An 18,096-nucleotide genomic window follows, 5' to 3' on the forward strand; every position below is an offset into this window, starting at 1 on the left:
TTTGTGTAATATCACATTTTCTGTTTCATTACATGACATGACAATCGAGTCCACGCTGCTGAAGATCCAGCTGCGCTGGGTGGGTCACGTCTCCAGAATGGAGGACCATCGCCTTCCCAAGATCGTGTTATATGGCGAGCTCTCCACTGGCCACCGTGACAGAGGTGCACCAAAGAAGAGGTACAAGGACTGCCTAAAGAAATCTCTTGGTGCCTGCCACATTGACCACCGCCAGTGGGCTGATATCGCCTCAAACCGTGCATCTTGGCTCCTCACAGTTTGGCGGGCAGCAACCTCCTTTGAAGAAGACCGCAGAGCCCACCTCACTGACAAAAGGCAAAGGAGGAAAAACCCAACACCCAACCACAACCCACCAATTTTCCCCTGCAGCCGCTGCAACCGTGTCTGCCTGTCCCGCATCGGACTTGTCAGCCACAAACGAGCCTGCAGCTGACGTGGACCTTTACCCCCTCCATAAATCTTCGTCCGCGAAGCCAAGACAAAGAAAAGAACATGACAATAAAATAATCTTGTGTAGCGGCGCTATAGATAGTCTACAACTCCCAAAAGTCTAGCGAACCGGCACGGGACGTCATAACGTCATGGCATGGTGTACGTGGTTCAGTTTTAAAAAAACACACTCGTGACTCCAGTAAATGAGTTCTAATTGATCTGCAACTGTGTGGATTGTTATTTTGTGTTCATCAGCCACCACTGCATTTTCAGGGCTACAAATGGTGATCCTGATGGATCCAAAATGAACTTATGGACCATATGGATACTGCAGCTGTTGCTGTTAAGCTACCACCCTTCTGGATGATGGAACCAGAGCCTTGGATTTGACAGGCACAATTTCACCTCAGGAAGATTGAGGTGAATACAACTCGCTATTATCACGTCGTCAGTGCGTTGGACCAAGCCACTGCCAAGCGAGTCGGTGACGTCCTGCATGATCCACAAGAGCCTGGAGAGCGCAAGTATGACACTCTAAAAGCATTCCTGCTGCTAATTTACGACATGTCCTGCAGAGAGAGGGCCACCAAACTGTTACACAACGAGGAATTGGGTGACCACGCCATGTCCGAACTAATGTATGATGTGTTGTGCCTGACATCCAGCTAAAGGTCATAAATGTTATTCGAACAGCTCTTTCTGGAGAGGATGTAAGAAGTCATTGGACTCTTATTATCACAGAGTTCTTTCGAAGACCCCAAGGCAGTAGCTGCAGAGGAAGTCGCCTTGTGGCTGACAATGTCTTCGGACAGCTGTCTGCACCCAGCACCTCCACTGTTGACTCTACTTCCCAAACCAACACTCTCAACACACCAACTCCTATAATGAGGCAACGTATCAAGTCAGGCAAACAGCCTGTTGACACTTCCACCTGATGTTTTTACCACTGGCATGGGGGAGTCAATGCACATAGGTGCTTGCCACCCTGTGCATTCTCCAGAAACACCCTGGCTAATTCATTAATGGCTGCGTCCATTGGCTGAAGATCTACAAGCCTTCTAGAAGTTTGGGATCAGCTATTCCAACGTAAATTTTTGGTGGAAACCGGATCGGAGGTTAGTGTTTCGATAGTTATTCTACCCTTAACCTCCAACTCACAGCCGTCAATAGTTCCAACATTCCCATGTATGGCACCAAAAAAAATGAATGTTCAGTTCAAGGGGCCAATTTCCTGCGAGCTCATTCATTTATGGTGCATTTAAAAGGGCGTTGAATGGTAGATAGTACCACCTTTCAAACTATTCACCTGGCAGAATCACATGTTCCTGCACTATGCCTTCAAGCCCCGAGTAAGACTGTTGATAGGTTTTCAAGACTTATAGAAGTTCCCCTCCGCGAAACATGGAGTAACTCATCAAATTTCTACCAAGGGTCCTCCCATTCATGCTAAGGCACGTCACTTGCCTCTGGAGAAACTGCAATTAGCTAAACAAGAACTCCACAAAATGGAAGAGCTGGGGATAGTTTGTAGATCCAACACCCAATGGGTGTCTCCATTACATTTAGTCTAAAAACACACCGGAGAGTGGAGACCTTGTGGAAATTACAGACAGCTCAATGTACCACTATACCAGATTGCTACCCTAGTCCCCATAATCAAAAATTTTCAGTGAATCTGCATAGGACGAAAATCTTTTCTAAATGGATATCACTGGATGCCAGTGGAACTAGGCTGCATCCCAAAAATGGCAATAATTACCCCTTTTGAATTGTTCGAATTTTTACATCTTTTGGGTTAAAAAATGCAACTCAGACCTTTCAGCGAGTTATGGTCGCAACAGGGCATCTCATGGGCAACGTTTATTTAGACAACATGTTGGTTGTCAGCAAAATTAAAGAAGAGCACTTGGAATATCTGCATACACCCGACGTGTGCGAGAATTTGAACTATCAATCCAGACAAATGTGTTTTGGACAATGGTCGAAAGAATTCCTGGGGCATACAATCATCGACAAGGTCATGGTTCCGCTGCCTTCCAATATTGACACCATTACTGAATATTCAAGACCAACCACTGTCAAAGGTCTGCAAGAGTTCTTGGGCATGGTTAATTTTTATCTTCGATTCTTTCCACCAGCAGCTCACGTTATGAAGCCTCTGTTCAATCTGCTGTCTGGTAATACAAAATCTATTCAGTGGACAGATGAAAGTCGAAATGCTTTAAAAAAAAACAAAGGAACTATTAGCTCAAGCAACCATGCTCAGTTATCCAGTCCTAAACGCAGCCACTGCCCTTTCAACAGATGTGCCTGATGTGGCCAGAGGGGGTGCTCTGCAGCATTATGTTGATGAACAATGGAAGCCATTGGCATTCTTTAGCCACCACCTCCATGAGGCCAAGAAAAAATACAGCACCTTTGATAAAGAGCTCCAAGTCATACATTTGTCCATTCATCACTTCTGTTACTTTTTGGAAGACAGACACTTCAAGTTCACAGACCATAAACCCTTGACTTTTGTATTTTTCCAAGGTGTCAGAGCCCTGGTCAGCTCAACACAGTGACCGGTTTCCTTCATTTTGGAATTCTCTACCAGAATAATCCACATTTTTGGAAAAGACAATGCAGTGGCTAATGCACTTTCCCGCTCAGTTGCACTCAAAGTATCATCTATGGACCACGGTATTGACTATGGAGCTCTCACCGCTGCCCAAGCACAAGACAGTGAGATAGAGTCATATCAAACCTCGATAAACAACCCACAATGGAAGGACGTGCAAATTGATGCCAACATGTCAACAGCACATCCATGGTCAGCGGCTAAAGTGTGATGGAGATGCCGCATTTTTGATGCTGTCCATGCTCTTTCTCATCCATCCATCAGATTGACCATTTGTCTGATTTCAGACAGATTTGATTGGCACGGTCTGAAGAAAGACATCACACAAATGGCCAGATCTTGTGTAGCTTGTCAAAAAGTCAAAATCCATTGGCATACAAAAGCACCACTGCAGCCCTTCCCACTAGTAATTCGCCACTTCAACCATGTCGTTGTGGGACCAATTCCAGTTCCGCTATCTCTTCACAGTGATCAATAGGCCTGAGGGGGTCCCGATAGTAAATGCTTCTGCGGACTCTTGTGCATGAGCATTCCTTAATTCCCGGGTAGCTCGCTAGGCCGACCATCGCACATCACTTCTGACAGAGGACCTCAATTTACATCTTCATTATAGACAGCTTTATCTCGGGTGCTCGGCTCTAGGTTTCATCATACAAGCGCCTATCACCCGCAGTTTAATGGAATGGTTGAATGATTCCATCATCACCTTAAATCAGCCTTAATGGTCAGTTTGGACAGTCCCAACTGGGCAGACGAATTACCATAGGTATTGCTCGGCATTAGGACAACTCCAAAAGAGGATCTTTACACTTTGCCTGTGGAGCTTGTATATGGCGCGCCTTTGGTGGTCCCAGGGAAATTCATTCCACATGGAACAAGTAAAAAGCTGCTGAGCAGCAAACAAAGGGATTCTGTAACCAAATTATCCCCTGTACTACCATCATCACATGGCAAACATGTTTCATTTGTAACCACACGAACTGAAGGACTGTGAATATGTCCTCATACATAGAGGAACACATGGACAGCCCTTGCAGGAGCCATACAAGGGACCATACAGGGTGAGAAGACAAACGAGGACATCGCTGGGCTGCCTGTGTCATTCACAATCGACAGGCTCAAACCAGCCCATTTTGACAAAACTGCCCCTATTCAACAGCCAGTCGTCCGCCGCAGGGGTCGACTTCCCAAAAAACCACCAGGTGATAGAGTCTGTCTGGCACGCGAGGGGGGGGGGGGGTTTGGGGCATGTTGCAGAGCTTTTAATAGACTACAACTCCCAGAAGTATAGCGAACAGGCACGGGAACGTCATAACGTGGCGCGCGTTTCAGTGATTCAAAAGAATACGCGCAACTTGAGTACACGAGTTCTGATTTACCTGCAACTGTGTGTGTCGTTACTTCCCGTTCATCAGCCACCACTGTGTTTTCAGTGGCTAAACTTTAATAAAACAGAGGCAGAATGGTTTAATCGCCAAGTACAGTCATGGCAAGGTGAGAGGGGAAAGATTTAAATAGAACCTTTATCATAGAGTGGTGGATATATGAAACAAGCTGGCAGAGGAAGTGGTTGGTCTTAACATTTAAAGGACATTTTGACGGGAGCACAGAAAGGTTTAGGGAAGTATGAGCCATCACAGGCATACGAGGCGAGACAGCTTTTTAGGTACTGACAAGTTGGGCTGAAGGGCCTGTGTCTGTGCTGTTAAACTCTCTCCACACTGGGACCTCACTCCATTTGAAATACACATTTTATTTTAATTGGACACTGCAATTATAACCATGCTTAAGGTGAGGATTTTTTTAAAATTAGGAATTGGGGAGGTTCCTGAAAGATACAAGAGAAATAAAGGAACGTGTTCTTGGAATCTCAGTCCACTGCTAACAGCTGGTTATCTTTGAAGAATAAATGACAGCTGACCTCAGAACAACATTGACCCAAAGAGTGCATTGCACAAAAACTAATTTATGCCAATTTCATGCAGAAACTGTGTCAACTCTGCAAGCAGAATTCATGCCTGGGAATGCAGTCAAATTCCCCAAATGACGCAAAACATCGAAGATCATTAGGAGCATTTCACTCCAGGGAAGGCACATTTACACTTGTGTAGCTCTGAAATAAACAATAACACACCACCAGATCCCTAATTCAGACTTTCTCACTGCATCTAAAAGTTTTATAATTGATCTCAGAAAGATTGCTTCTGTATTTGTCAGCCTTCAGTAATTTCATCATCATATTTTCAGTGGTAATAAATCCCATCACTGTCCTCTCCAATGGTTTTTCAACTGCATTCAAAATAAAATTATTACCCATTTAGGATGTTCTGGGAATTGGACGCAGAGACTAAACACCATGTCTTTCCCGTAAATATTAAGTGGGAGGAGCAGGCATCTGTTGCAGCTTAAAAGGTACAAAGTCAAATTTTTAAACTGGAACTTTGAAAAGAGTGGTGTAGGTTTTTGTCAGCTAACAAAAGTACACAAAATCAATTTAAACACAGCTGACATGAACATTCCCAAAACTCCCTTCATTAAAATGTCAGTCAAAACCCTTTGAGACAATGAATTTCATTAATTTGCATCACTGACAATCCTAGCTGGATGATTGTTATTCATGGCACATTTTTTTCTGCACAGTGGTATAATATGGACTGTATATCTATCAAATCTGAATTTGTATTGCTGCATTTGATTTTGTCACAATCATTTGATTCTTTTTGGAATTTTTTTTTAAAAAAAAGAACTACTTCCATCATCTATAACCATTTCCCTTATTCCCTGGCTACCATCTTTGACTGAACCAGATCCTTCACAACCTGGACATCTTATCCCAGAGCCAACATCCCAAATATAAGCCTGCTTAAAACTGCGTACCTCAATTTGCATGTGTTGATATTAAGTTATCCGTTGCCAAGTCCCTACGCAGTGCCAGTGTTAGGGCAGATCTAATCAATCCAATGTTCCTCTGGGCAATATCTCATTTTCCAGATGCCATACACTCAAGCTCACCTCAAATGCTGCTTCTCACCGAGAAAGACAGAATACCATGCAATGACTATCACTAATAGCCTGGAGATCACCGGCAACCAGAAATTGAACTGGACCTGCAGAGCAAAGCTCCACACTATGTCATGGATGGGTTTTTGCTCAAGGACTTATCGCTCAACGCCTGGAAGCCTATGATTTGCTCTTCTTGCTTGGATGAATGAAGCTCCACAACATCCTTGACAAAATAATCCACCTGAACGGCAACCAGCCTGCTTGCTTAAGGCCCTTCCACAGCAACAGCCAAACTTATGACCCTTATCTCCTACAAGCACACAGACAAGCAGGTGCTGGGGAGTAATATTAACCACAAGCTTCATATCTAAATGAACTGCAAGTTCCTATGAGACTTTCATTGCCTGGACTGAGAAATACATCACTGTTCCTTCTTAAGTATTGGAACTCCTTACTCAGCAACACATTAACTAGGTCACCCCGAAGAATGCACCAATTTCCTGCTGCATTGTTAAATATTGTGCCATAATTACTCCTGTGAAATTCCTTGTAACATTTAACTCTGCCAAGTATGCTAAGTGCAAGTAATTGTATTATCACAATAGCTCTTCATGTTGCCCAATAGCCCAGGGAGCCTTCCCCTGGCAGGCTCCCAGCTTTTCAATAATCCTGCAGCACTGGCACCTTTAGAAACTGGATAACTTTGGGAATTTCTGTAACTTAACTGCACAAAGGCAGCATAAAAGCACATAATCAACCTTGAGAACACATATCACAACCTTGCAAACTGCACTGGAAAAACAGAAGCAAAAGAACAGCCAAAAATGCACCAAAGATCAACTTTTGGGCTAATGATTTATAATCATCTTTAAAAAGGAACAAGTTGAAATGCTGAATACAACCAGTCCTCAAAATGAAGGCAGAAGTTCACTAGAGTCGCTGACTTAGATCCATGGTTTGGTGAGTGTGATCATGAACTGAGCATCCTTGAGGGTCGGAAACACTGCAAGAATAATTAAGATTAATTAAAATCTTGGAGTTTCAGGAATGCCCGTGAAGGCTGATTACTGAAGGCTGACAAAGCACCGAAATCTGCATGCAATGAAGCAGCTCATTTTGAGGCCAAATTAAATAAATATTATTGCTTTTCCTTAAAAATAAAACTCAAATCGCAAATTTAAAGAAACTTGCAGCCCCAAAGTCCTGCACCTTTGAAGCTTTTTTTTGTTGTAATGCATAGAACCAAGGTGATAAGAATAGCAATCTTTTTGTATAGAAGGGAAACAGTCCTGGCTTTGTAATGCAATCCACAAAACTGCTGGAGAAGCCCAGCTGGTCACACATCTATAGGGAGAAAAGGTTAATCAAAGCATCAGGCCTGATTTTGTAATGAAGTTCAGGAATAAATATGAATGTGGCTACTGAAGTTGGGGGGAGGGGGGAGGGGTGCTGGGGTCCTCTGCAGATTTTTTATATATGTCCTGTCAAAGAGGGAAACAGAAACAGGATATTATTTCATAAGTCCACCCCTTTGGTCCTGTACTAAATCAGATGTTTTGCTTGAATAGAGCTAAATTCCCAGATGAGACAATGATACATTTACTGAATAAACAGTTGCAATGTGCAGGTAACCGAGTTGTCCTCAAACGTTATCAGCAATACTAAGTCAAATGCAATTAATGCAAGGATGTGGATTTGTCAAATAAAGTCCCTATTTTCATTCCTCCTTCCAAGTAGGCATCATATTAAAATCTAATCGAGTTTGGAAAGAGGTACTTCCTATCAGTAGAATAATTGCAACTCATAAATAAATTCCTTCACCTTCTCAAAATAATTACTTTGAAAAATATACAATGCCACATGTAAATGATGATTAAGGATTGTTTTGAATTTCAAATAGCTATAAATCTGCAGCTTCATTTCATTATTGTGGAGCAGATTCTTTAATTAAAGCTTGAACACATGTACAATATCACTTAATTTTATTTGGCCTCCAACATAATCCCTTACATTAAATTGAAAGGGTTTAAATTCTACCTTTTTATCAGTCTAGATGACACTTCAAATATTTCACACCAAACGTTATAATGGAGTTCAAATACCATGGTTTAAAAATACTTCTATACAAAAAAAAATTAAAGGTTATCTGATACAAAAGGTGAGTATCTCTCATGTTTAAGGAAGTGATGGGATCAACATTAAAAGGCCAAAGTTAACCAAGGTTTTGTGATAGATGGCAAAAAAACATCTACATGGCCCTACCCTGATGCTGAGACAGCTAAAGGCACTATAAAGATGAGTTCCAGCAGCCAGAAGTCCCTGTTTCATTTAAACAGGTCACTCAACCCATTGAGTCAACACATGCTCTCAGAGCATTTACAACAATCCTACTTCCTTCACTTTACCTGTAACCCATTCTCTCTCACATGCCTATTTACACACCAATTCAACAACCCCCACCCCGAATCACAATTACAGAGGCCAAGTAACTTAACAACCAGTACCTCTTCAGGAGGTGGAAACAAACCACACATACAACATGCACATTCCGTAAAGAGACCACTAAGATCGATGCCAGGTCACCCAAGCTGTGAAACAGCTGCAAATCTTGGAGCGTCAAAGGATTGCCCAAACGTGTTGGGTGGTCCCAAAAGAATGCATGCCATATGCTATAGTCAACAGTGACATTGTGGGCCAAAGGGTCTGTTTCTGTGCTGTACAACTTGAAAGATAAATAGATTATGTCTACACAGCTGATCTAATAATAAGAATCAACTCCAATTTTCAGATTGATCCACCTCATTCTCAGTTCCCCATAGTCAAAAAAACTCTCAGCCTTGAATGTTCTAATATTCAGCATTGCACCTCTCCCAGAAAGAGGATGCAAAAGATTATTCTGAAAGAGATTTAATCTGAGACCATGCTCCAAGGATCTCCTTGGAAAAATATTCTCAGTTTCTATCAAACCTCAGCAGAATCTCAAACTAATTTTTAAATCAAGTGTTGTCTGGGAGCAGATCACCTAAAGATAGGGATCAAAGCCCAGTCCCTGAAGCAGTGAGGCTACAGCACTGTGCACTGTTTTGCCAATAAGATGTTTTCAGCATGTGGTGTCCACAAAGCCCTATAGAGAAGAAGCTTACTAACTTCGCACTTTGAGCCTTGCAATAAAGAATTTCTGATTTTGACTTCAATTTTCTTCTTGTACCTACATGCTAACTTCATATTCCTTCAACAAAAATACCCAGATCTCTTCTCGTGACAGAACTCACCCGTCTTACACAGGTATGCTTCTCTTCATTGTGTAAGGCATATAGCACAGAAGTAAGGAAGACATGTTGCAGTTACATAAAATAAGCTACACTGTGGTCATTACCCCACTACAGGAAGAATGTGAAGGCTTTGAAAAGAGCCCAAAAAATTTACCAAGATGTTGCCTGGACATGTATAACATGGAAGCAGAGGAGCTTTAGTTTAACTTGGACACCATGTGCTGCACTGTTATAGAGCTAATGAATCACAGAATCATACAGCAGAAAACTGGGCATCCATGCTGAACATTCTGGGCCAAACCCATCTGCTTTCATTTGGTCCATAAATTTCCAAAAACCTTCCAATCTACACATCTTCTGAAAGTCAATATTGTGCCCATTTCCACTTTTTTTCTAGCAGCTCATTTCAGATGAGACCTCCCTCTGAGTGAAAACATCACCTCTGATGTCCCTTTTGAATCTCTCCCCTCTCACCTCTGCCTTCAGGTTCTAGAATCCTCTGCCCTGGGAAAAAGATTGAGCCTTCACTTTATCCATGCCCCTCAATTTAATACTCCCCTAGGACATCATCCCTCAGCTTCCTGGTATCCAACCTCCCAATAACTCAACCCCTCAAATTGAACCTGTCTCATTAAGATATGGTAACAATATTTAGACCCTTCAAAATATGTAATGATATGATTTCGTGAAAAAGAATTATGAAAAATGAGACCTCTGACAGTACGTGGTTATATTTTGGGGGGGGGGTGGGGGCGAAGATTTGAATTTTGTAGATATTTAATGGATATAAAGTTTAAAGATTGTGTGAATGTATTTATGGAAAATAAAAAATAAAAAATATTTTTAAAAGTTGTCTGTCACAAGCCTCAATTGATTTTCAGGAAGAAAACCATTGTGAACAAAAATTGTTGTCCACTGTAATCTTTGAATCTACAAGCTCAAATACAATAGAAAGCATACTGGAAGGCAAAAATAATCTGAAGTGCAAGCATGCTCCATAGCAGTCATAAAATAATTTGGATTAAAATATGACATTGGAAAGGAGTATTACTGGTTAATAAGATGGACTTTTTCAACTTTTTTGATGGAGAAGAGGGAGGGAAAGATGGATGAATCATATCTTCCCCATCTCAAGATAGCTGGATGCCTTTTTTAAATCGAGTTTTGTCTGGGAGCAGACCAATTGTGAAGACAATTGCAGTGTATGAAGTGCCTGGCAGCACTGATAGAATGGCTTTGACAGTCAGTGAACACAGTCTCTCGGCCACTTGCTGTCAAAGCCGTCACCATTACTTTCATTCACAAAACTATTAGGTTTAAAAAAACAAAATTATTAAAAATTAAAATTCATTTGAACTTTAAAATTTAACAGTGTTCACTCAAATTAACATAAATTAAATTAAAAAAAATTCTCCCTGCATTCAATTTGTCCCACTCATATTAATGGGTGCCTCGAACTGCCTCACAAGACATTTACCACTCCCAGGTCAAATGATTGATGGAAGAACAAAGGAGTTGGGAAGAAATTAGACATGAAAATCTGCAAACATTAGGGTCAAATGAAATACACAAATGTGCTGGAGAAATTCTGGTAAGACAGCATCCATCAAATGTAAAAAGGTAACCAATGTTTTCCCCGATTGCCTCAGCTCCAATTTATCCCCTCCGTAATCCAAAGCACCTTTACGATATTTCCTCTGTTTATTTGCCATAAATTTAAGAAACCTTTCCTCTTTAGTTTTGATTTCAGAGGTTTTCGACCAGAAACACCTCTGTTTCTCTTCCCACTGTGCATTTCCAGCATTTTCTGCATTTACTTCATCATTCACCACTGCTTTCTGTATGGAATTCTTTCTGCATTGCAATCAAGATAACAATCCAATCGCTCCTTTTTGTCCCCACCTATCCCTTCCATCAGGATAAACTATGCAGGCAAGTATAATTCATTGAACAACTGCGATTAAAGGCTGTTAAATTTATTTTCAATGCATACTAAGCACTTTTTCCATTTATAGTGATACAGGTTACTTTGGCACTCAGCTAATTTGAAAGAAAATTCTGCACATGTAATAAATCACATTCAATTGCAGGGAATACAATCAGGTTGAATATGGCAGTAAGAAGCAAACAAATTACCTACATCATAAATCATTTTATTGCAACCCCTGCAAAAGAGCACAATAGATATTTTCAGTACCTCCTTTTCCTTCTTCCCATGGGGCTGAGGAGGACTTGATTCCATACATTTGAAGGTGATTGATGAGGCAACTGGGGGTCTCTTCCACAGATGGCCACAAGATGCCCAATAGCTCTGTCTGGTTAGCAGTTTAAGAGATCCACCTTTTCCCCACAACTTATATAGATGGCTTCTATGAGTTACTGAGGAGATATATGAAAGTCTGCAGATGCTGGATTGTAATAGAAACACAAAAATGCACGAGGAATTCAGCAGATCTCACAACATCCATCGTGGGTAAAGATAAATAACTAACATCTCATCCCAGTCTCCATCCAGTATCTCCGACGTAGAGGAGGGCACAATGGGAGTACCAAAAGCAGAAGATGACCCCTGTTGATTCACAAGTGTTGCTTCACTTGGAAGGACTCTGTGGGGCCCTGAATGGTGGTGAGGAAGGAGGTGTGAGGGCAAGTGCAGCATTTCTTGTGATCACAGGGGTTGGTGCCAAGGGGGCGATTGTTGGGAATGTAGGACTGGACGAGGGAGTTACTGAAAGAGTTCTCCCTGTGGAAGGTGGAAAGGGGAAGATGTGGCAGATGGTGGGATCACATCATAGGTGGTGGAAATGGAAAAGGATATGTAGATGTACAGGCTGGTGGGGTGATAAGTGAGAACAAGTGTAATCCTGCCCTTGTTGTGCATAGGAGCAGAAGTGCCTACACCATTTGATGATTTGATGGGTAATGAATGATATGTGGGTGAGGGCTGAGTTGATGGTAGTGGAGGGGAAGCCATGTTTTTTGAAGGAGGGCATTTCAGATGACCTCACATGGAAGGCCTCATTCTGGGAGCAGATGCCATGGAGATGGAGGAATTAAGAGAAAGGAATGGAATCCTTACAAGGAACATTGTGTAAAGGGCATGGTCAAAGTAGCTATGGGAGTTTGTGGGTTTGTCTCCCGAGATGCAGACAGTGAGAGATTGAGAAAGGGGAGAGTGTTGGTAGAGATAGACCCAGTGAATTAGAGGTTGGGGAGGAGTTTGGTAGCAAAGTGGATAAAGTCAACAAGCTCATTGTGGGAGCACCAATATCCTCATCAATGAAGCGAAGGAAGTGTTGAGGAGCCTTGCAGCATGGATTGCTCCACATCGCCATCAAAAAGGCAGACGTAGCTGGTGCCCATACAGGCACTCATGGCTAACCATTCTCTTCTTTGCGCACTCAGAACCCAGAGTCTCAGGAGTCAGTGGGGTGTTGTGCTTTTTTCCCACTTTCTCAGTGATTTTTTTCCATCATGCATTCTCTCCATGTGGCCAAACTCCAAACAGAGTGCCTGTTTCAGGAGCCCGGTTTTGGCCATGCAAATGACGTGGCCAGACCAACGTAGCAAATATGAAGGCAGCAAGATCCACAGAAAATCTGTGCAGCAACGTGAAGGTTCTCTTGCACAGAATTCCCAACCTCCAGCATACTTCAGTTAACGATAGCTTGCATTTGACCTGGGGGGTGGGGGGAGGGGTGGAGAGAACATGATATTGATTCATTTATCTTTATTATTATCTCGTTGTCCAGGCTGGAAGTACCCAAGATTTTGCAGTGTATAGAATGGGAGGGATCACTGCTATCCAGTAAACCATGAAACATGTGCAACATCCAAGGTCTTGATTTTCACATACTGTACCTTTTTCTTCAATTGACCAAAGGCTCTCCTGTTCATTGATAGTGAAATTCACCATCGGTTTGTATGCTGAGGGGTGGCTCCTGAGATATGGGTAACAGAATATTGTTATGAACTTTTATTGTGGGAGGACTGTTTGGTAGAGAACCTTCATCTTGAAGATGATACCGAACCGCTTGCAGACTCCAGTTAAAATTGCCTTGGGATTTGTTCTGTGAATGCATTCAAATGCAACATATTGTCTGCATACGGCATCTTAGATGTGAAGTTTTAGGTGACCTTGGTTCTGGAGAGTATTCAGCTTGAGTTCAAATATTACATGGCATGAAGTATTATGTTTTATGAAGTACAGATCCTTTGGTGATCAATGGATCCAATTTATTGTTTAACATCAACTTTTACATTCAACATTTTAACTTGGTCACTTTTTGAAAATACTGAGTAAAGGTAATTTGTCTCCAGACAAAAAACATTATGATAAAATCCTCCCATTTTAAACAGTACCTTGGGGTTCAGGAAGACCTTCTTCCACTTCAGTCCTGTGGACTCTGGAGGATGCTTATGAAATCCAAGGAAGGTCTGCAGACTATTGCACATGTGGCAGTAAATTGCTCGATGAGAACATAGCACATTACAGGCCTTTCAGCCACAATATTTTATTGACTGACAGAAACCTACTCAACAAACTGAATCTTTCCTACCTTATTCCCATAACCCTCTATTTTTCTTGTATCCATGTGCATGTCCAAGAATCTTTTAAATATCTCTATTGTACCAGCCTCCAACACCACCCCTGAAACACATTCCTAATGCCCATGTAAATTGTGTTAAAATGAATATTATTCCGAGATTACAATATTTATTTCAAGCATTACCTATTCATATACCAGTTTGAATAAAATAATACGAGAGTTTATTTGGAAAGGCAAGATGTCAAGAATTGGTTTAGAAAAATTAACATGGAAATTTGATCAAGGAGGACTAAGATTACCAAATTTTAAGAGATTTTTGTCCTCCTGTTATCAAAGGGGTGAAACAGCAGCTTGGGTTCAGATTGAAATGAATAAAATTGGTGATCAAATTTTATATAAATAGTGAGTTGTTCAAAGGATTCAAAATATTGAATGGAATCCATATTGAGAGAGGAATTAAATAGTGAGTTGTTCAAAGGATTCAAAATATTGAATGGAATCCATATTGAGAGAGGAATTAAAAATGATCAATTACCAACAATATTGTTAAAACAAAACCAACTTCTTCCTTCTACTTTGAATACTTCTATTTCATAATTGGTATAGTAAAGATATACTAAGGATAAAAGATTGCTTTTTTAGGATTAAAAAAACAAAACTTTTGACCAATTAAAAGATAAATACAATATACATAACAATACAATTTTTACATATTATCAATAAAAATCATGTTTAAAAAAGAAATTGGGAACAGATTTGAGACTTCCAAAATGAAGTCAATTTGAAGACATAACAGATACATTTATGGTCAAGAAATTTATTACTAATATGTATATAAAATTACAAGAAACCATAAAAAAAGATTTATATAAATCAAAAATACGATGGTAGAAAAATTTAAATATACAAATTCAAGAGGAAATATGGTCAAAATTGTGTCAAGAAAGTGTTACAAATACAGTTAATACTAGATACCAAATGGTTCAATATAATTTTCTCCATCAATTATATTATACTCAACATAAATTAAATGGACTAATTATTCCAATAAGTATTTTCAATGTACAAAAGAAATAAGGACTTTTTTTTCACATTCAGTGTGGTCTTGTGAAAAAGTGGAAAGGTTTTGGAATGATTTGAGTCTATTATAAGGACAAATTATGAAGATAAAGATACAAAAGGATCCAAGAATTTTTTTAACTTGTGGATATATATGAAAAGGATATACAATTGAAATTGGAGGAATGTCAAGAAAAATGTTTAAATATAGCAATAGCGCATGCAAAAAAATATATAGCGATAACATGGAAAGTTGATGAGTATTATTAAGTAGATGGCTCAGTGAAATGCAAAACTGTATACCTTTAGAAAATAATTGCACAGTTTAAGAAATTGAGCTGATAATTTTAGTGTTTGTAAACCATATATGGATTTTATGAATAAGTTTCCATCCACCTCTTCTACCTATCCATCCCTCTCAAATAGAAATTAATAATAATTAAAGAACGTATATATGATAATGCTATTGTATATGTAGTAGTAGGTGTTTCTTTTTTTCTTATTTTGGGACATAGGGGGTTGGGGAGAAAATTTAAAAGTTATTTTTGTATCACTACGTATGATCACACAATCAGTATTGTATTCATTTAATTTTTCTTTTTGTCTATATTGATACAAATGATAAATAAAATTTAAAAAAAACAATTATCCAATAAAAAGGGGTGTTTAAGCATGCCTTCATTCATTAGTCCCTATCTTGATCTGCAGCAATTCAACATGATTAACCCAACTATATTATTTAAACCTTTTCGAGTAAGTTAACTATATCTTTAAGCCAGTATGATTCAAATAAGGTTGCCATATTTTAACAAAAATGTCATATTTCTTTCTAAGATTATGTTATCTTTTCCGGTGGGCACAACTTTGCATTTCCATATTCCAGTAAGTAATAAGTTGGGGGGAAAAAAATTGGACTTCCAAGTAACAGCAATACATTTCCTGGCTACCGCTAGTGCAATCCTCATGAACTGTATTTGATGGTTTTGTGCCAATAACCATAAAATGGCTCAATAAATACTGTTCTGGTTCCAATGGAAAATCCACTTCTATAATTTTTGTCAAAATTTCTGGCAAGTCATATCCAAAGGATCTTACATTTAGGTTGAATATATAATGTTCCAATCTCTACACAACAACTAAAACATGAGTCCGGAATTTCAGATTATAAACCGTGCAAGATATAATTGATGCATAAAATTGTATTGCACCCATATATATCTGACGTTAATAACTGATGTCATGTTATCAGAGCACAATTTAGACCAATATTATTCTTGAATTCTTTTCCCCAAGGAATATAGATAGATAGGGTTATAAAGAGAGCCTTTGGCATATTGGCCTTCATAATTCAAAGTATTGAATACAGGAGTTGGGATGTTATGTTAAAGTTGTATAAGACATTGGTGAGGCCAAATTTGGAGTGTTGTGTGCAGTTTTGGTCACCCAACTACAGGAAAGATACCAATAAGATATTGTTACAGAATTCTGCGTTGTGTTTTGGCCTGTGTTGTGTGGTTTTATGTTTAAAAAGTGACAGTTTTCCTTAGAGAGCCAAGGTGAAGGTGGACTGCTGAGAGAGTGGGAGACGGACTGAACATGTGCAGAAAATTATCTAAAAATTTCTGGGCTTGGACGATAAACCACCACTGGGGGTGCTGTGGAGTGGAAGAAGGCCCAGAGCATGAGTCATGGTCTGTAGGACAGTTTAGAATGTTGGGATTTCAAAAAGGATGAACAGTCCGAAGGCAGCCAGAAGGATCCGGACCAAGCCAGTTGTTCCTCTCTCTCCAAGCAACACAAGACAACTTTGAATTTTGTGCTCTCTCTCAAAGATCTTTTGGCTTCAGTTTACCAAACAAACTGAATTTTGTTTATGATCTTTGCTTCAGTTGAGATTGAAGTTTTGTTAGTCTTGTGTGTTTTGTGTCTAAGTTTTTCTGTGGGCTGGTTGGAAATATAACTTAGACTTTAATTACATGTTATATTTAGGCTGGGGAATTTATTAGTTTTACACTGTTATAGAAATTTGCATAGTAACCTGAGGGCGATGTTATAAAAGGGGGGATTTTGAATTAAATTGTATTTTTGTTAATAAAGTAATTGTTCATCTTTGCCCCTGTGTGATATGCCTTCTTTGTGGTTGCTGGTTTGATCTTGTAACAATATAAAGAGTGCCAAGAAGATTTACTAGGATGTTGCCCAGACTTCAGGAACTGAGTCACAGGGAAAGGTTAAACAGGTTAGGACTTTATTCCCTGGAGCACAGATGAATGAGGGGAGATTTTATGGAGGTATTTAAAATTTTGAGGGGGGGTAGACAGAATAAATGTAGATAGACTTTTTCCAAACCAGAGGATATGGGTTAAGATTGAAAAGGGAAAAGTTTAGGGGGAACTTCTTTACACAGAGTGGTGGGAGTGTGGAACGAACTGCCATCTTAAAATTGAGACCACAGTCACTACTTAACATTTAATAATGATTTTAACAGGTACATGGATGTGAGAGGTATGGAAGGCTATGGACTGGGTACAGATCAGTGGGACAAGGCAAAAACAAAATGGTTTAGCACAGACTAGAAGGGTCCTGTTTCTATTGTCCATAGATATGCTAAAGCTCAGAGTTGTGATCACTTTCGCCAAAATGCATCCTTACCAAGACGTCTGTCACTTGACCAGGTTCATTACCCAGGACTAGATCCAGCATGGCCTCTCCTCTAGTCAGCTTGTGTCAAGAATCTTTCTTGGACACACTTGACAAACCCTACCCCATCTATCCCTCTTGCAATAAGATGTCTGTCAATATTTGCAAAGTTGAAGTCTCCCATAATAACGACCCTGTTATTTCTGCACCATTTCAAAATCTGCTAATATCATCCAAAATGATACATATGTCATCGAGAGGGAACAGCCATGGGAGTACCATCCACCCACTGCTGTTCCCTTACCTCTCCTGATGGTCTCCCAGCTACCTGGAAGATGAATGGGGTTATTTTTGGATAAAATTACGTGGTTTAACTGTATATTAATATATCTACAGCAATGTACCTCACTTTCTTCAGTAATAAACTATGCACAAACATTAAAACAATGATTTCTGTAATTGGTTTTGGTCACATGCACAAGTTTTATTTTTTAATGAT

The 18,096-nt window shown here is 39.9% G+C and overlaps 1 protein-coding gene and 1 long non-coding RNA gene across 9 annotated transcripts in view; both read right to left on the bottom strand.

The window, feature by feature from the left end:
* LOC138751792 (sickle tail protein homolog) overlaps positions 1–18,096 on the bottom strand; it is a 689,307-nt gene that overhangs the window by 510,240 nt on the left and 160,971 nt on the right. The gene's annotated exons all lie outside the window — the stretch shown is intronic.
* LOC138751795 (uncharacterized) overlaps positions 1–18,096 on the bottom strand; it is a 42,335-nt gene that overhangs the window by 23,599 nt on the left and 640 nt on the right. The gene's annotated exons all lie outside the window — the stretch shown is intronic.

The sequence above is a fragment of the Narcine bancroftii genome, chromosome 1 (genome assembly GCF_036971445.1).
Source record: "Narcine bancroftii isolate sNarBan1 chromosome 1, sNarBan1.hap1, whole genome shotgun sequence".
Taxonomy (NCBI): Eukaryota; Metazoa; Chordata; class Chondrichthyes; order Torpediniformes; family Narcinidae; genus Narcine; species Narcine bancroftii.